This window comes from Marmota flaviventris, chromosome 12 (assembly GCF_047511675.1).
Source record: "Marmota flaviventris isolate mMarFla1 chromosome 12, mMarFla1.hap1, whole genome shotgun sequence".
NCBI classification, from domain to species: Eukaryota; Metazoa; Chordata; class Mammalia; order Rodentia; family Sciuridae; genus Marmota; species Marmota flaviventris.
The window spans coordinates 102,242,578-102,262,040 of NC_092509.1; the positions used below are offsets into that span (position 1 = coordinate 102,242,578).

The 19,463-nt window shown below is 38.5% G+C and overlaps 1 protein-coding gene across 3 annotated transcripts in view; it reads right to left on the reverse strand.

Annotated features, from left to right (window-relative positions):
- The window catches only part of Rabgap1l (RAB GTPase activating protein 1 like), a 620,475-nt gene that overhangs the window by 564,960 nt on the left and 36,052 nt on the right, over nt 1–19,463 (reverse strand). Inside the window, exon 2 of one of the 3 annotated variants that reach the window (XM_071600292.1) lies at nt 2,258–2,327. The exons of the other annotated variants lie outside the window; for them this stretch is intronic. The gene's annotated coding sequence lies outside the window, so the exon portion shown is untranslated. The remainder of the gene's footprint in view (nt 1–2,257; nt 2,328–19,463) is intronic. 3 annotated transcript variants of the gene reach the window in all.

A 19,463-nucleotide genomic window follows, 5' to 3' on the forward strand; every position in this document is an offset into this window, starting at 1 on the left:
TGTGATTGATTGACTGATTGATTATGTAGTCCTGGGGCTCAAACCCAGAGTCTGGCACATGCTAGGTAAATGATCTACCACTGAGCTACATCTTCAGCCCCAATGCCATTAAAAGAATATGAGATGAACACTGACAACTAACTAGCATACACTCTTGAACTGCTAAGAATTTAATAACAAAAAATAACTTTAAAAAAAAAAAGACAAAGTAAATTAAAATGTTTCAGACTTCTTTTCTGTATTTCCCATTTATGCAAAGAATATGGCAAGACTAGATAATTGCTATTAAGGAATTATTGTTGATATTTTTGAGGGATGTGTGAAGAAAATAGTAATAGTTATGAGGGAGTCCTTGTCTTTTAGCAGAATATATTAAAATACTTATGAATTAAAGGATATGATTATCTGGGACTTGCTTCATGTAATTTTGGGTGGAACAAGGGAGACGATGGAAACAGAAGAAACAAAAATCGGTCACCACTTGATAACTGCTAAAGTTGGTTAAAAGATAATAGAAATATTTATAGTATTCCCTCTTATATATGCTTTAAATTTGCCAAAATAAAAGAACTTAAAAAACAAGGTAATAATTGTTAGAGTCTGTAAACAAGTCAAGATGGCACCTGGCATTATGCAGAGGGAGTGGTTTGTGAAGTAACGCCAGCGAGCCATTAAGTGTGGAGATTCCTTATTGGTTGACTGCTGTATCTAGTTTATGTTAATTAAGATAAGCTGTGTGGAATGTATATATATCTTTCGTGTCCTACAATAAACGGCTCCCACTCCTGCTGTATCAATCTACACAAGTTGCTCATCACCCCCTGGTTATTTTGCTGCAGCCGGACTGTGGCAAATAATAGCATATGAAATTAGTTTAACCAAGAAAAAAAAGAGGGCGAGTGCAAACACACACACAAGCAGCTATGGTTGGATATGAGGTGTCCCCCTAAAGCTCCTGTTAATGCAGGATATTCAGAGGTGAATGATTAGATCATGAGAGATTGTAACCTAATCAGTCCATCCCAATTTAAATGGACTTATTGAGGCAGGTGGGGCATATCTGGAGGAGGTAGGTCACTGAGGTGTACCCTAGAAAGGTTGTTCTTCCCTCTGGCCCTTCCCACCTTCTGCTTCCTGGCACCACTATGAGTTGGGCACCTCTGTTCTGTTGAGCCTTTCCCCCATGGTGTGCTACCTCACCTTGGGCCCAAAACAATAGAGTAATAAATTCAGTCATTGAGACCTCTGAAACTGTGAGCCCCAAATAAACTCTTCCTCCTTTATGTTGTTCTTGTTGGGTATCTTGGTCACAGCAATGCAAAAACTAACCAAAACATAAACTGGTACAGAGAAGTGGGGTCACTGCTATGACTAACCTGTGGTTCAGATGACTCGGGAGCTTGTGGGCAGAAGAAATTCTGAAAAGTTTAGAGATGCAAGTTGGAAAAGCTTTAGAATGTCATTGAAAGCAGAGATTAATGGGCAATTCTGGTGGGAGCTCAGAAAACCAGAATGCCAACAGGAACGCAGACTGTGCTCATAAGGGTTCAGAGGCAAATTATGATTCTACTGGGAACTGTACTAAAGGACACTTGTGTTATATTCTGGCAAAGAACTTAGCAACATTTTGCCCATGTCTTGAGACTTTGTGTGATGCTGAATTTAAAAGTGATGGACTAGCTAATCTGGTGGAGGAAATCTCAAGACATCATTCCGTCAGTAACATGGATAGTGCTGGCAGCTTTAAGTCAAGTTTACTTCAAGAAACAGGAGCAAAAAATGAGGCAGATTAGAGATAACAAGATGGCAGAATATACTAAGATGTTACTCAAGACCCAGGATAATATACCTACCTGCATCATCCACATTGCTATGGGAACTCCTGCCCTGGCTTGATGGGACAAAGGGAAGTAATATAAGGTCAAGTACTACCCCATCTAGAAACCCCCTTACAGGAAGCCATCCATGAATTACTTGAGGGCCTTCTCTCAGCATGGTAGCCAGAGAGATTTGGGTTTGGTATTGCGAACTATCTGTGGCTCTCCCACAGCAATAGATTGCCCAATGCATATGACCTTTATCTCAGCTCTACTAAGAAGATACATCATAGTAGCTTCAAAGATGGGCATAACTCGCTGGGAACTGGACAGACCACCTTTAACTTTCGGGGAGAACAACATTCTGTGGAAGGCCTTTGATGTTTGTGATATAAATAAAGCAGGGGCTGGGGATGTGGCTCAAGCGGTAGCACACTTACCTGGCACGTATGCGGCCCGGGTTCGATCCCCAGCACCACGTACAAAAAAAGATGTTGTGTCCGCCGAAAACTAAAAAATAAACATTAAAAATTCTCTCTCTCTCTCTCTCTCTCTCTCAGAAAAAAATAAAAAATAAATAAATAAAGCAGGTAGGAGCTCCATTTGGCCATAGTCTAGAAGCTCAATCCCTCTGATCAGCTTGCCCATCCTGTCCTGGATTTTGAAACTACCTTCTGTGTCCTGTGGTTTTCTCCTCATTCTATTTTTCCTAGCTTTTATTTCTCAGCCAGCCCATTCCACCCAGGGGAACCCCATTTCCACTGCCCAAGCAGGACATAGGTGGGACCCCCCTACTGAGGGCAGATATAAGCCACTGGGTTTCTGGTCTTAGGGCCTTCAGCCATTCTCTCCTGCTCAACCTGCTCTGCTTGACAGATTACACTTTCATTTCAATAAATATACACTCTGGCTGCTTCTCGTGTATATCTTGCTCAATTCTTTGCTCAAGAGGCCAAGAATTTGGACACTGACTTAACCCTACTCCAATAACAAAAACAGAGCTACAGGATTTCAAACCCTTGTAGTTTGGCCAGAGGAGTACATGTAAAATAGGGGCAAGGAAGATGTGTTTGTTGAAGAAATTGCAGCCCCTGAAGAGATGCTAAGTACTTTGTACAAATACAATAAGAAAGATGCCTCAAGAGCATTTCAGGAATTTGCAAGACTATATCTACTATCTTCTTGTGGGGAATAGAGGAGGAAATTCCTTTGAAAAGAGATCATGAGGGCACCCTGCTCCCAGAGAGGGGCCCAGGAAGTTGTTTTACTATGCAGAGTTGCAGCAGACACTGAAAGACAGGTGCAACTGTGATTAGAGGCAGTCCAGCTCCTGTGCAAACCGGTGGCAGGCCTTGGCATCACACACATGGTGCAAGTTCTGCAAGAATACAGGCTGCTGGCGTTGAGGAGTCACATAGGCTTCCACCAGGATTTCAAAGGGGGGCCTGGGAGACCAGGTAAAGTGTACAGGGCCAGAGTCCCTGGAGGCTGTTCCTGATAAGAATAATGTGTGAAGCTATAAAGATGAAGTCAAAACTGGAATAGAGACCTCAGGCATTAAGAGATGCCAATAACATGGTCTGTTATGAAAAGCTTCTGGCTGTGGAGAAAGCCAGGCTAAAAGAGAGCCCATGTATGCTTCAATCCACAATGTCAAAGAGGGCACAGATGACCAAGCCCTCTAAAAAGCACATCTTACCACCATATGCCCTATGTGCTGTATACAGAGTTACAAGACCAGTTTCCCAGATGAATTTATGTCTTCCTTTGACCCCATTCTTCTTTCTAAGTTCCCATTCTCCCCTTTTGGAATGGACATTTTAACTCTATACCACTGTATATTGTACATGTAACTTGCTTTTGATTTTTATAGAGGCCTACAGCCAAGAGTTTGCCTTGCCTCTCAGATGAGACTTTGGACCTGGACTTTTGGGTAAAGCTAAAACTATGGGTCTATGGAACTCTTAGAGATAAACTAAATGCATTTTGTATTGTGATATACACAACAGGCTTTTAGGGGACAGGGTGGACTGTTATGGTTTGGACATGAAGTATCCTCTTAAAGCTCCTGTTAATGCAGGAATATTCAGAGGTGAAATGATTAGATTAGAAGAACTGTAACCTAATCAGCCCATCCTAGTTCGAATAGACTGATTGTGGTACTGCAGACAGGAGGAAAATGACTGGAGAAGGTGGACCACTGGAAGGGAGCATCTTTCCTGTGGAACCTCCGCACACACACATACAACCCCTACCTGCTTCCTGGCCCTAACATAAACCAAGCAGCTTTGATCTGCTGAGCCTTTCCCTCTTGCTGTGCTGCCTCACCTTGGGCCCACAGCAATGGAGTTGGTCAACTATGGACTGAGACACCTAAAACTCTAAGCCCCAAATAAATTTTTCTTCCTCTAGGTTGTTCTTTTTGGGTATCTTGGTCACAATGATGCAAAGCGGACTAAAACACAAGTATATATTCCCTTTAGCATATAGTACATTTTATGACACCTAAATATAACATGTATCACTAAAGAATAGTCTCTGAAACTACCATAATGATGGAAAAGATTAAAACAAAAAATAATGATCAAAATGAGCACCTCCTTCTGAGTCAAAGAAAAATGACATAGAAAATGATGGCCCTTGTGGTGGCTACAAACAAGGACAGGAAAAGAAACTTGTCCCAAACAAGCAAAGTTACAGTCTTTGAAAAAGTCACCTCAGATATGGATGACTGGAACAGAACAGGGACGCAACTGAAAAGACTTTTTGTCTTTTCTCAAGATAAAAGATACTATAATATCTAAAACTCATTTATATAAATGCAGAATATAACAAACGGGAACAAGAGAGCATGGCTGAAATTTTTTATTCACTACCTTTTCATTTGTTCTGTAATCCTCTAAAAATGGAGTGAAGGTAATGTTTTTAAGGGTCACTGGGTCCAAGTCCAGACACTTAAGGAAAATGTTGTCACCCACTACTCTGAGAAAACACCTCTTTGTGCTGTGATGTGGCAAGGCATCAACTATTCCAATATCATTGCTAGGAAGAGGGTAGTTTTCTGTGGAGATACAGAGTTAGAGTCCCTATCAAGCTTCTGTCTTCAAGCTCTGTGCCCAGGGCAAGTTACTGGCTCTACTACTGCAATGACGATTCCTGTCCATTCAAGGATAGACTTCAGAGCCATGTCACTCTTCCACCTTAAAGCATCAAAGAAACCTACTATCATCCTCCTTCTAACAGCAGCTAATCTTCTGATGGTTGCTGGCAGTCCTTGGCACCCCTCGGTTTTAGTCACATCGCTCCTTCTCATGTTGAGAGCCACAGCCAAAGGGGCCCCAGCAAACTTCCAGCTGCCAGCAAACTTCCAGCTGCCAGCTGATGATTGGCTCACAGCGGCCCCAGCAAACTTCTAGCTGCCAACTGACTGGCTCCTCTGCGGTGATGCTCATTGGGCTGTTTCCCCGCCCTTTCAGACCACGGAGCTGCTCATTGGGGGACTTTTTTTGGCTCCGCCCACGCGACCCAGACAATCGGCCTCAAGAGCAGGAGGAGTGGGGGAGGTTGAGAGGCTTGTGGGAAGCCGGTGGTGGCAGCTGGGCTCTGAGGGAATTCCTGAAGAGCTGTGTGGTGCGGTGTGTGTGTGTTCTAAAAATAAAGTTTGTTTCTTTTGACAAGTGGCTCCTGAATTGTGCCCAGCCAGACTGCAGCATTTGGTGGCCCGCAAGGGGAACGACTGAGGGTAAGTGATAAGGTAAACTGCTCGCCCCTGAGGGCAGGATGAGAGGATGGGTAGACATTTTAAGATTCTTCTTTTGTTTTGCTTCACTTTTGTTTTAAGTTGCCTGTCCCTGGAGATGTGTAATTTACGATGGAAGAAAAACCACTCACATCTGAGGAACAGATAGGGAGAAAGGACGGATGGACATTTCAGGAGGATAGAAAGGCTATAATGATTTTTTGTTGTTCCAATTTTGTTTCACTCTGTTTCAGTTTTGTTTGGCGTTATCTTGTTGGGTTGTATTATAGTTATAGTAGAAATATTCAAGTAAAAGAGAAGGTCTCTCGAGCTAGTCAGACAGAAAAAAATTCAAGTGAAAAAGAAGGTCTCTCAAACTAGTCAAGCAGAGGAAGAAAGTTTAAAGCAGAAAAAGCCATTAGGGGAAAAGTTACAACAGGAGACTGCTACTAACACCTTTCTATCACCAGAGGACATAAGTGTCCAACCAACAGCGCTACATCCATATGCTGGGAGGGCCCCAACCCCCGCAGTTGATAGATGGGATCCTGAGACAAGACCTCAAATATTAACATGCCCTGTATTTGAGCAGGCAGGAGGGTAGCGATTTCACCATGCTTTAAATTTTAAAACAGTAAAGCAGCTAAAAGAGGCTGTAACAACCTATGGTCCTCAAGCACCCTTCACTGTAAGCATGGTCGAATCCATTACCAACTTGAACATGACGCCAGCAGACTGGGCTAATATGTGTAAAGCTGTGCTAAATGGAGGACAATACCTGTTATGGAAGGTTGCGAATGAGAAATTTTGCAAGGAGACGGCTAGGCGAAATGCAGCAGCTGGTTATCCTCAGAGAAATCTAGATATGTTGTTAGGAAAGGGACCTTATGAGGATCAGCAGCAACAAATTGCATATGATCCTGGCGTATACTTACAAATTGCTGTTGATGCAGTTAGGGCATGGAAGACTTTACAAGGACATGGAGGTTTACAAGGTCAATTATCTAAGGTAATACAAGGAGCTAATGAACCTTATGCTGAATTTGCAGATAGGCTTATTCAAACAGCTACCAAAGTTTTTGGGAATACAGAACAAGCAATGCCACTAATAAAACAACTGGCTTATGAGCAAGTGAATCATTGGTGCAGAGAAGTCATTAGACCATGGAAACATGAAGATTTAAACACATATATTAAATTATGTAGAGACATTAATGAACAAGGGCAAGTCGTGGCAGCTGCAGTACAACAGGTTTTAGATGCCAGGCCAAAAACATGCTACAATTGTGAACAAACAGGACATTTTAAAAGAAATTGCCCCATAGGAGGAGGGTTTAACAAAACTAGGTATCAAAGGAGTAGAATACCGGGTATTTTCCCACAATGCCATAGAGGGAGACATTGGGCTAATGAATGCCGTTCTCAAACCACCATAGAGGGTACTCCATTATCAAAAAACGAACAAGGACCAGGTGTTTATCCACGATATTGTGGAGAAAGGCATTGGGATCCATTGCCAAAAAAAATGGACAGGGGGGCCCAATACTCCGGGGCCCAAGACCACAAATATACGGAGCACTGGAGGAACCCAGCAACCCCATCAGGGTAGTGCTCAGGACACACTGTCCATTAAATCCCTCACTAGACAAACCAGAGGAAGTGCAGGATTGGACATCTGCGCCTCCGCCAGAACAGTACTAACTCCAAAGATGGGAATTCAAATCATTCCCACAGGGGTAAAAGGACCTCTTCCCAAAGGAACAGTAGGCTTATTATTGGGACGCAGTTCTTCTACTCTAAAAGGACTTATGATAAGTCCTGGGGTAATTGATCCTGATTATGAAGGTGAAATAAAAATTATAGCAAGTTCTCCAAAGGGTATATCAGTAATTTCACTAGGAGATAGAATAGCACAGTTACTAATAATACCCAGCCTACATGATAAATTTTCCAGTCGTACTGTAGAAAGAGGTTCCAGGGGATTAGGCTTCACAGGTATAGATTGGGCTATGCTTTCTTTAAATTTAGATTCTCGCCCCATGCTAAAACTAAATATTCAAGGACACGAATTTAATGGACTACTGGATACAGGTGCAGACCTTAGCACTGGCCATTACAACAAGCCACTCAAACGCTTCGAGGCCTAGGAGTGGCGACTAATCCCCACAGAAGTGCAACAGTATTAGATTGGAAGGATCCTGAAGGATGTGAAGGAACTATACAGCCGTATGTATTGGATCATCTTCCCATAAATTTATGGGGACAAGATGTCCTAGAACAATTAGGACTAACATTAACAAACAACATCAATCAAAATGCACCCACTATTAGGGCTAGACAAGGTTTTAGGAAAGAAAAAAGATTAGGAGAACAAAAACAAGGTATAGCAGCACCAATTCAAATAGATCAAGGAATAAATAGACATGGATTGGGTTTTCAGAAGGGGTCACTGAGACAATAAAAATTACTTGGAAATCAGAAAGATCAGTATGGGTTCCTCAGTGGCCCTTGACTAAAGAAAAGATACAAGCAGCCCATGACCTGGTCAAACAACAATTAGCGGAGGGACATATACAACCTTCTGTATCTCCCCATAATACTCCCATTTTTGTCATCAAAAAGAAATCTGGTAAATGGAGATTATTGCAAGATTTAAGAGCCATTAATAATGAGATGGTTATTATGGGACCTGCTAAATCGGGGATTCCTCAATTGTCTGCTTTGCCAAAAACCTGGTATGTTTTAGTTATAGATATTAAAGATTGTTTTTTTTCAATTCCAATTCATCCTGAGGATAGTCCACATTTTGCATTTACTATCCCTGGACTGAATCATGAAGGTCCTGATCAGAGATATGAATGGAAAGTACTCCCTCAAGGGATGGCTAACAGCCCAACTATGTGTCAAATTTATGTTAACAAAGTAATCCAGCCACTTAGAAATCAAAATCCTGAACTACAAATATTTCACTATATGGATGATGTATTATTAGCACACAAAGATAAAAACACATTGCTAGAATGTTATGCCACACTTACAAACTTATTAAAAATTATAATCTAGAGATAGCAATAGATAAAGTACAATTATATTTTCCAATTAATTATTTAGAAGTTCTATTATCCTAAACCATGGTCTGTCCACCAAAAATTCAAATACGAGTAGATCAACTCAAATCACTTAATGACTTTCAAAAGTTATTAGGAGACATAAATTGGATAAGGCCTTATCTAGGTATACCAACAGGAGAGTTGGGACCTTTATTTGATATCCTAAAAGGTCCATCAGATCCAAATTCACCCCGAATGTTAACGCCTGAAGCAAGAAAGGCATTAAAAATCATTGAAACATATATGGAAAGTATGCATTTGGATAGAATTGATATAAGTTTGCCTTTATTATTTATTGTACTACCAACAAAAAATATTCCTACAGGAGTATTTTGGCAAGAAGGTCCATTATTATGGATACATTTATCTTATTCTCCTAACACTATTCTTACTAGGTATCCTGAGGCTGTAGGACAATTAATACTCAAAGGAATAAAAGCAGCAAAGGGAGTATTTGGAATTTCTCCCAATAAAATTATTACTCCATATACTATGGATCAAATTGATGAGTTAGCTAATGAGTTAAATACTTGGGCAATAATCATGTGCAAATCTAATGTTTCATTTGATAATCACTTACCATCTAATCCTTTAATGTCTTTTTGGTCATTGCATCCTGTAATTTTTCCAAAAATGACAAGAAAAACACCTATCATGAATGCTCCAAATATATTCACTGATGGGTCAAATAATGGTACAGGAGCAATAATTACACCTGATCAAACTTTTACATTTTTAGTACCCAAACAATCAGCTCAAAAGGTAGAGCTTAATGCAGTATTACAAGCTTTTGTGATGTTTAAAGATTTTGTATTTAATTTATTTTCCAATAGTCGATATATAGTTAATGCTATAGTACCCCTTGAAGATGCTGGTAGGATTTCCCCTTCTTCTACTGTTTTCTCTTTGCTTTCCACTATACAAAGTCTAATCTGGGACAGAAAAGATCCATTCTTTATAGGACATATCAGGGCACATACAGGATTGCCTGGAGCCCTTAGTTTGGGCAATGATTTAGCAGATAAAACTACACATGACATACATATTTTCTCTACACTAGAAGAAGCTACAAATTTTCATAATGACATACATGTTTTCTCTACACTAGAAGAAGCTACAAATTTTCATAAAAAGTTCCATGTCAATGCTAATACTTTACAAAAGCGTTTTAAAATAACTAAGGAACAAGCTAGACAAACAATAAAACAATGTCAAAATTGTGTGACCTTTTTACCACTAGTTAATCTTGGAGTCAATCCTAGAGGACTGATACCTAACCATATTTGGCAGATGGACGTCACACACTTGCCAGAATTTGGAAAATGAAAATATTTGCATGTTACAGTTGATACTTCTTCCGGATTTTTGATGGGCTCCCTTCATGCCGGAGAAAAAACTTAAGATATTATAGCTCATTGCTTACAAAATTTTGCCACTGTGGGCGTTCTAAAACAGTTAAAAACAGATAATGGCCCTGGTTATACTTCTACCTCTTTTAAACAATTTTGCTCAACATTTGGCATTACTCATATAACAGGAATCCCATACAATCCACAGGGACAAGGCATAGTTGAAAAAGCTCATCAAACTATTAAATGTACTTATTAAAGCAAAAAGAAGGAATTGGGAAGGGGTATATATTCCCCAAAGATAAACTTAAAATAACCCTTTTTACTCTAAACTTTTTAAATTTGGATTCATCAGGGCTTAGTGCTACAGAAAGGCATATGTGTCCAAAAAATGTACATAAGCCCAAGGTACTTTGGAAGGATATTGTAACAGGATAATGGAAAGGTCCTGACCCTGTAACGGTCTGGAGTTGGGGGTCTGATTGTGTGTTTCCACAGGGAGAACAGCAGCCGATTTGGATTCCAGAGAGATTAACTAAGGTCCTGACCCAGTGATTGTCTGGAGTCGGGGGTCTGTTTGTGTGTTTCTACAGGGAAAACAGCAGCCGAATTGGATTCTAGAGAGATTAACTAAAGCGATTTCTACAGACCAAAAAGAAGACGATTTGGCTCAAATCCATAACAGCTGATATCCAGAACTCCAGTTTGGCTACCCTTACATCTGTGACAGAACCAGGATGCTTTTTTCAATATCTATTTTATTACTGCCCTTTCCCACATCATGAAGTTCTATTTTGTTTTTTGAGCTCATACAGACCTAGGTTAATGTGTTGCTGATCAGTTCTATTTTTTGACTATAGAGTTTTTAAACATTGCAATGGAGATTTCACCTGTAAAATGTTATAAGGCCTTTACTATTATGTTATGTGTTGTATGTATTATATTATGTGTGCACAGTTGTGTTTTGTGTTGTATGTTTGTATATACATATGTCCATATATCATATATGATGAGCGCTCATGAAAACATGGATCCAAATTTTTTTTTTTATTCACGTGATTTAAATGGTTTAATTTAAATTGGGAAAACAGCTGTTGAGGATTATTTTAATATGTGAACAAAAAAGGAGGTTAACAGATCTGTTTACTTTCACCTTTCCTTTTCATTATATTTAATAATTCTGTTCAAGATAATGTAAATTGTTCAGAAAATTGTTTTCTTTTAGTGCCTTCTGGAATGTTACATAATTTTTTCTTTAGCCATTATTGCCAGAATTCCTACCTTCATCCCAGTGCCAGTGAAGACAAAGATAAAACCAATCTACAGCTTCTGCAATAACTATCACTGAACTGCTTGCAGCACTTGCCTGGACTATGTATCACTTGTATGCATTGTGAACTCACTTGTATGCACTGTGAACTATCTGTTGGTGCAGCGACTTGTGGTAGTGTTGGGGTATTTTTGCTGATGGTGTACACCAATGGGTGGTACAATTTTTCCAAAAGTAGCCGACAATTGGCTTGGTGTATCTTCCTCCCTTCTGCTTGTGATGGTCGTTCAGCTAAAATTTGGGGGCCAACAGAGGTGAGGCAAAGAACCTCACCGCCCCCCCCGCCCCCCCCCCACAAAGACCTATCCACGGGTGTGGCTGTATGATGGATCGGTAGTCAATGACGGGTAAGATCCAATTGCAATGGTACCAACCTAAGACAGGAGGCTGACGCCTTGAGGTCAGCTCATCCGATGACGGGTAAGAACCATATGTAGTATTGGACAACCTAAGGCAGGCACAGTCCCTAAGCCACATGCTTGTTGTTTAAACAGAGAGGGGGAGATGCTGAGAGCCACAGCCGTAGGGGCCCCAGCAAACTTCCAGCTGCCAGCTGATGATTGGCTCACAGCGGCCCCAGCAAACTTCTAGCTGCCAACTGATTGGCTCCTCTGCGGTGATGCTCATTGGGCTGTTTCCCCGCCCTTTCAGACCACAGAGCTGCTCATTGGGGGACTTTTTTTGGCTCCGCCCACACGACCCAGACAATCAGCCTCAAGATCAGGAGGAGTGGGGGAGATTGAGAGGCTTGTGGGAAGCCGGTGGTGGCAGTTGGGCTCTGAGGGAATTCCTGAAGAGCTGTGTGGTGCGGTGTGTGTGTTCTAAAAATAAAGTTTGTTTCTTTTGACAAGTGGCTCCTGAATTGTGCCCAGCCAGACTGGGGCACTTCTCCATCTTTATATGGCAATCTCCCTTGTGTATTAAGGATTGGTTGATTTGTTTGTTGCAGTGCTGGGGATTGAACCCAGGGCCTCATGTATGCTGATAAGTGTTCCACTACTGTTATACCCCAATTCCCACAAGGATCAATTTAACTAGAAAAGAAATAAAGCAAGAAACAAAAATTATCTTAGTTCCACAATGATCAAGTAAACAATCACAAGAAGAAAAAAAAATAAAAAGGCATAGAAAATTTAAAGCTAACGTAGCATAAACTAGATACAAGAAATTCTACATTCTTCAAAATATAATTCATACTACCACCAGAAGCAATTTCATCACAAAATGATATCATCATATGGGTTTATGACTTTGAGGAAAAAATTGGTGTTTTTTTAGACCTATCCATCTAGCTCAAACATGTGTTAAAAAATTTAACTCACATTCATGTAACTAGAATACTAAAAGTTATAAAATTTTCTTATGAAGAATAGAACAGTATGCCAGCTTACTCTCTTAATTTCCCAAAGAGTAACATATATGTGTTTCCCAGTCTAGGAATACCAGATTGTTGACTACCACCTACACAACTTTACAAAGGCATCTCAAGTACCTATTTTAGCTTATTTGATTTTTCATGTGCCTCTTACTGGCCATGCACACACACACACATACACACACACACAAAAAAAAAAAAAAAACTGAAGTTCTTAATGAAAACAACAAATATACAACTACTCGAACATTTATTTTGTGTTTACATAAAGACAAATAAATATCATGTTTCCTATGAATAATCACCATTAAATTAAATATAAAAACTTTTTTATAACCATTAATTCTTAGAATAGCCACTATTTCTTTTTGGACTTTCCTGCAACCAGCTTCAATGTTATTTCCCTGAAGCAATGTGAACAAATCACTATATCAACAAGAGTAACTTCAACTTAGTACTGTATCATTGATTTTCATTGTTCACTCTTAGTTCTCTATAGTTCTCTGTAGACTAATTTCCCTGTTCTTGCATGTCTATAGACATGCAACAAGTAACAAAACACAAGTTATATAACACATATTCCCAGCTGAGGTCAAACAAGGTAATCCTTTGACTTCAGCTTCAACAAGTAGCCTTTTTATGATCTATTCAGTACCATGTTTTTCACATTTTAATTAGTCCATTTCTGATTTTACTATTTCAAACAGTCTCCAAGAACAGTACTGAAGTACTATCTAGTATTCCTTAAGCACAAAACACTAAGATGTACATATGGAGAAAATCTGTGTTAGATAAGTACCCTTCAGTCATGATTTAAATATTAATGAATCAAAAATGTATTAAATAAGGTGTCTTTAAACAGAAAGAAACAAAAACCAATGTTATGTGTTAACTGGCTGGACAAAAATATTGAGACTACAGATTTCCAAAAACCTAACCCTGTATTTACTTTGCAAGTAATATTAGCTTCAGTATTTACTAAATTGATGTCCTCAGCAACTATATAGGGTTTTAACTACTAAATAATGGGGATCAACTGTATTTCGAGTATACTTATTAAATATTAAAGAAAATTTTTGCTATAAATAATGTTTTTTTAAATAATACTTATGTGGGCTGGGGTTGTGGCTCAGTAGTAGAGCACTTGCCTATCATGAGTGAGGCACTGGGTTCAATTCTCAACAACACATATAAATAAACTAATAAATAAAATAAAGGTCCATCGATAATTTTAAAATATATATATATATATATAAAGAACACTTATGTGCCAGGAGCAGTGGCACACCTGTAATCCCAGCAGCTTGGGAGGCTGAGGCAGGAGGATCACAAGTTTAAAGCCAGCCTGGGCACCTTAGTGAGACCCTAAGCGACTCAGTGAGACCCTGTCTCTAAATAAAATATAAAAAAGGGCTGGGAATGTGGCTCAGAGTTAAGTGCCCCTGGGTTCAATCACTAGTACCAAAAAAAAAAAATGTAACTAAGAATAAAATAAAAATAAAATACATACCACTTTCTTAAAATTAAAAACCATAACTACTAATACAAAAAAAAAAAAAATACTGGCACAGCCAAAAAAAAAATTCCAAGAACAAAACTAGACAGATAATGAAAGAAAACAAACTCAGCAATAAATGTGAAAGGATTCTGCATTGTACTAATGATAATGATGAAAAGACATCAACAGGCCAAAAACACAAATTCCATCAATGTAAATAAAGAACATAAAATAATGATAGAAATCAGCTGTGTCCTCCTTCACAGGAGGGTCAAGATTCCTGGCCTTTGGCCCTCACCAAAGGGTCCATCTGCCAAAAAGCTCAGACTGTTATTTTCTCTTCTTTATACACCAGATTTACACTGTACAACCATCACCACTAGCTAATTTCAAAACAAACCCTATACCTCCCAGCAATCACTCCCCATTCTCTGCTTCCCCAAGTTCCTGGCAACCTCATATCTATGGTCCATCTCTTTCAGTTGCTTTTTGCTTTTATAACTTTCTAGGCATTCCTTGACTATTCAAGAGACCATATCTACCCAGCCAGGCAAGGTGGCATACACCTGTAACCCAGCTGCTAGGGAGGCTGAGAGAGGAGGACAGCAAGTTTGAAGCCAGCTTCAGCAACTTAAGTGAGACCCTGGCTCAAAATCAAAAATAAGAAGGACTGGAGATACAGATCAGTGGTACAGTGCCCATGAGTTCAATCCTCAGTATCAAAAAGAAAAAGACTGTACCTACAGTGACTGACAACAATCTCAGCACTTTTCTGTAAGTAACGTATAGAGTCAACAATTCAATTTCCTAGAATCAGTCCCTAAGATGTGAAATTCCGCTCTCAGGCCCAATTTTTAGAATTAACTAGAACCACTCCCTGCAGATTTCTTTACTACCACCAGGGAGAAGAGAATGGTTACTACTGAGAGTTCATAATGAAGACAATTAAAGAGGTATCAAAGCCAAACTAATCAGTATTGGCCCCAGGATAGACTACGAATGCCTGATTTTTGAATCATGGCTTCTACACTGATCAATTTTTTTTTACGTTGAGTACAACTGTTTAATCTCTACATATCTTCATTTTTCAGATATAAAAATGGGACCATATGGGGCTGGGGCTGGGGCTCAGCAGTAGAGAGCTTGCCCAGCATGTGCGAGGCCCTGGGTTCTATCCTCAATACCACATAAAAATGAATAAGATAAAGGTATTGTGTCCAAATACAACTAAAAAATAAATATTTTTAAAAAGGGAGCATAAATGTATCCACCTTGTGGAACTGTTGTAAACATTAAATGAGTTGACTGTAAGTAATATGCTCAGAAGAACACATATAAGTACTCAGTAAATTCTACTTACTATTTTTTTAAATATTTATTTTTAGTTGGACACATATCTTTATTTACTTTTTATTTTTATGTGGTGCTGAGGATCGAACCCAGGACCTCGCACATGCTAGGCAAGCGCTCTACCGCTGAGCCACAATCCCAGCCCTACTTCTTATTTTTTTTAATCTTTTTTAGTTGTGGATGGACACAATACCTTTATTTTACATATTTACTTTTATATGGTGCTGAGAATTGAACCCAGTGCCTCACAAGTACTAGGTAAGTACTCTACCACTGAGCTACAACCCCAGCCCTGCTACTTGTTATTGATACACACACTGTATGCCTACTATAATATGCTTATATATAGTCAAAACATGATGACTACAAAACAATGACTGACCATAGGCTGAATCATATGAAATTGCCAACAAATGGTATTTTTTGAGTTACAGAAATTGCACTTTCTTTTGGTTCAACCTAAAATATACTAGACATACCTGAAACAAAAGTACACAGAAAGTTTTAAAAAAGAAAGAAAAAAAAAATAAAAAGAAAGAAAGCATAAATAGCCATCAGAAAAAAAAAAAAAAAGAATACTGAAATCAGAATGTGATTCAGGCCAAAAGCATTAAAAAGTACAAACAAGGCCTTTTTATATTGATAAGCAGTATAAGCCACACTGAAGATCTCTTGGTCAAAACAGCCTAAAATCAAATACATAAAACAAAAATTGTTCAAAATACAGTGACAGATTGACAGATATACAATTCAAGCAAAAGACAACTGTTGACAGATTAAGCACATAAGAAATGAGCATACAGAATGTGGAGTTCAATTTTTATGGTTAACAGATATATACATAAATATTGAACTATCATTTTAGACAAAGTTTCATCTTCAAAATCATACCACAGAACATAAAAACTTAGAAAAATTTTTGAGTAGAGGAGACACAACTGCTCATTTATTGTTCAACATTCCTCAAACTTGACTAGAACATAAGATCTGTCTCATGTACTGCTTCCTGTACCCCCAAAACCTAGGAGTTCCCAACACACAGTGAACACTAAATGCATATGTTTTGAATGAAAGTAAAAAGCACTGGACACTTGAGGCAATAAAGACATCAAAGCCCCAATAAGACTGCTTAAAATTGTAAAAATGAGAATACTACATATCAAATATTCTTGGTTTTGCTCAAGACTATTATTATAGTACAGTACAAACTGACACTACACCCTGAAAGTGTCCATAGAAAACTATAAAAACTAATAAGAGGTTTAAGAAAAGCAACAGACCTTTTAGGACTTATTAAGTAAACAAAACACTGGTAGTCATTATTATTACAAATACTTATTTCTTTTCAAAACTTCCATAGTTTTGTGCTTTAGGATAAAATATATACATTCAGTCAGCCTCCCTTTCACCAAATGCAATCATTTACAACCACAGGGCAAAGATGATTTTCCATTCTTCTATGGAAACATCCCTGGCCAAAGGAGAAAGGTCAGGTCTCTCCTTTACATCCATGCCCATCAAGTAAAATCCCTACCCTCACCACAAAAAGGGCAGGTGTATGCCCATTAAAGACTTTCTAGCCAACAAGGCAACAAGAAAATGATTGAAACACTTTCCCCAGGGACCATGAGTTCTAGAAAGAAATCTTATCCAGTTACACAATTGACCTCAGCCTAAATACGGTATGTTATCTAGAAATTTCATACTTTTTTAAAGCGACCTATGGGATACATACCCCCAACATAAACTGATTATTAAATCTCATTTCTAAACATTTTCTGAAATACATTTCCTATGAAGATAGAATATAATCAGTATTGTTATTATTAAACAAGCCTGCCAGATACAAAACATACTACCTCAACAGTTTTCTTTTCGTCCAGGTCTATCTCATTATCCATCAAAAAGGGATGAGAGGAATCCATTTATAATAAAATACCAATAAAACAGATATCTAAGAAAAAACTAATTATATACACGAACTTAGAAAGAATACTAGTAAACCTTACTGAAGTACATAAACTCCAACAAATCAGAGACACATATAAAAGACCAGGATAGTAGAACTCAGAAAAAAAAATAATTATGTAAACTATACATTGCAAAGATGCCAGTTCTCCACAAGAGGATATACAGATTCAAACCAATTTTTAAACAAAAGATTTTGTGAAACTTGCCAAAATAATTTAAGCTTAAATATTGTGGTTAAGGGGCTGGAGCTGTGGCTCAGGGGTAGAGCGCTGACCTACCATGTGTGAGGCACCAGGTTCAATCCTCAGAACCAAATTAAAAAAAAAAAAAAAAGAAAAAGAAAAGAGATTGTGTCCACCTATAACTAAAAAATAAATATTTTTTTAAAAAAATACTGTGGTTAACAACCTGAGCTCTAAAGCCAGACTGCCTGAGTTTGACTCCTCAGCTTAGTGTGATCTTAGACAAAGTACTGAACCTATCTGCACTCCTAATTTTTGCATCTATAAAATATTGCTATGGGGCTGGGGATGTGGCTCAAGCGCTAATGCGCTTGCCTGGCACGCCTGGGGCACTGGGTTCGATCCTCAGCACCACATACAAATAAAGAGATGTTGTGTCCGCCGAAAACTGAAAAATAAATAATAAAAAATTCTCTCTCTCTCTCTCTCTCTCTCTCTCTCTCTCTCTCTCTCTGTTTCTTCCTCCCCCCCCCCCACCGTCTCTCTGTCTCTCTTTTAAAAAAAAATAGTGTTATGACTTCAACATCAGTGGGCTGTCAAAAGGAGTGCATGTGTTATAACATGTAAAAAACTGACTCAGTAAATATCAAGTAGGATCAAGATCTGGAAGACAATGTAGGGGGAAATCAAAAAAACATTCAGGGGAGAAAGTACATTACAGAGAGTAAAAGACAAATTCTTTAAAAGTGTGCTCTCCTGGTTTAAGAAATTGCAGGAAAATCAAAGAAACAGAATAAAGTCTACAATGGAAGCAATAAATTGGGATAGAATAAAGGTATGTTCCAAAGCACTACTGAAAGGACAATGCTATGGTTTGAATGGAGGTGTTCCCTCCAAAATGCACACTGAAACTTAATGCCATGCAACAGTATTTAAGAGATGTGGCCTCTGGGGGGGTGATTACATCATGGAAGCAAAGCTCTCATGAATGGGACTAGCAAGTTTAAAGAACACAGAGTTCCCACCCTCCAGAACAGTGAGAAAAAGAAATTCATATTATTTATATATTATGCAGACTCAGGTTATTTTTTTATAGTAACCCTAAGGACTAAGAAAAGTTAATTCAAAACACTGGTAGAGCTGGGCTGGGGGTGTGGCTCAGTGGTAGAGTGTCTGCATGGCATGCACAGGGTCTGGGTTCAATCCCCAGAACTGCAATAAACAATGGTAGAAGGTGTTATTTAATAAAATCAGTTGTATAGAACAATCAGCTATCAAAGAAATTTTTTTAATTAATCCTTACCTACAACCATACCCCAAACAAATTTCAAAAAGATTTTGGTTCTTTCTTAAATGACTAGGAAGGAAAATGACAACTATTTCCAATATCAGCATGGGGAAAAACTAAGTATAAAAGGAAGAAATCACGAGAAAAAAGATTGATAAATTCAACTCCATGAATATTTAAGACTTATGCATTCAAGGATAACATGAGCAAAATTTAAAGGCAAAAGTCTGAAACACAACAAAATGTGACAAAATGGTATATTTATATGAACCTGTTAGAGACACTTTTCAGAAGATGATACACAATCAATCAACAAATATATGAAAAAATGTTCAACATCTCTAGCAATTAGAGAAATGCAAATCAAAACTACTCTAAGATTTCATCTCACTCCAGTCAGAATGGCAGCTATTAAGAATACAAACAACAATAAGTGTTGGTGAGGATGTGGGGA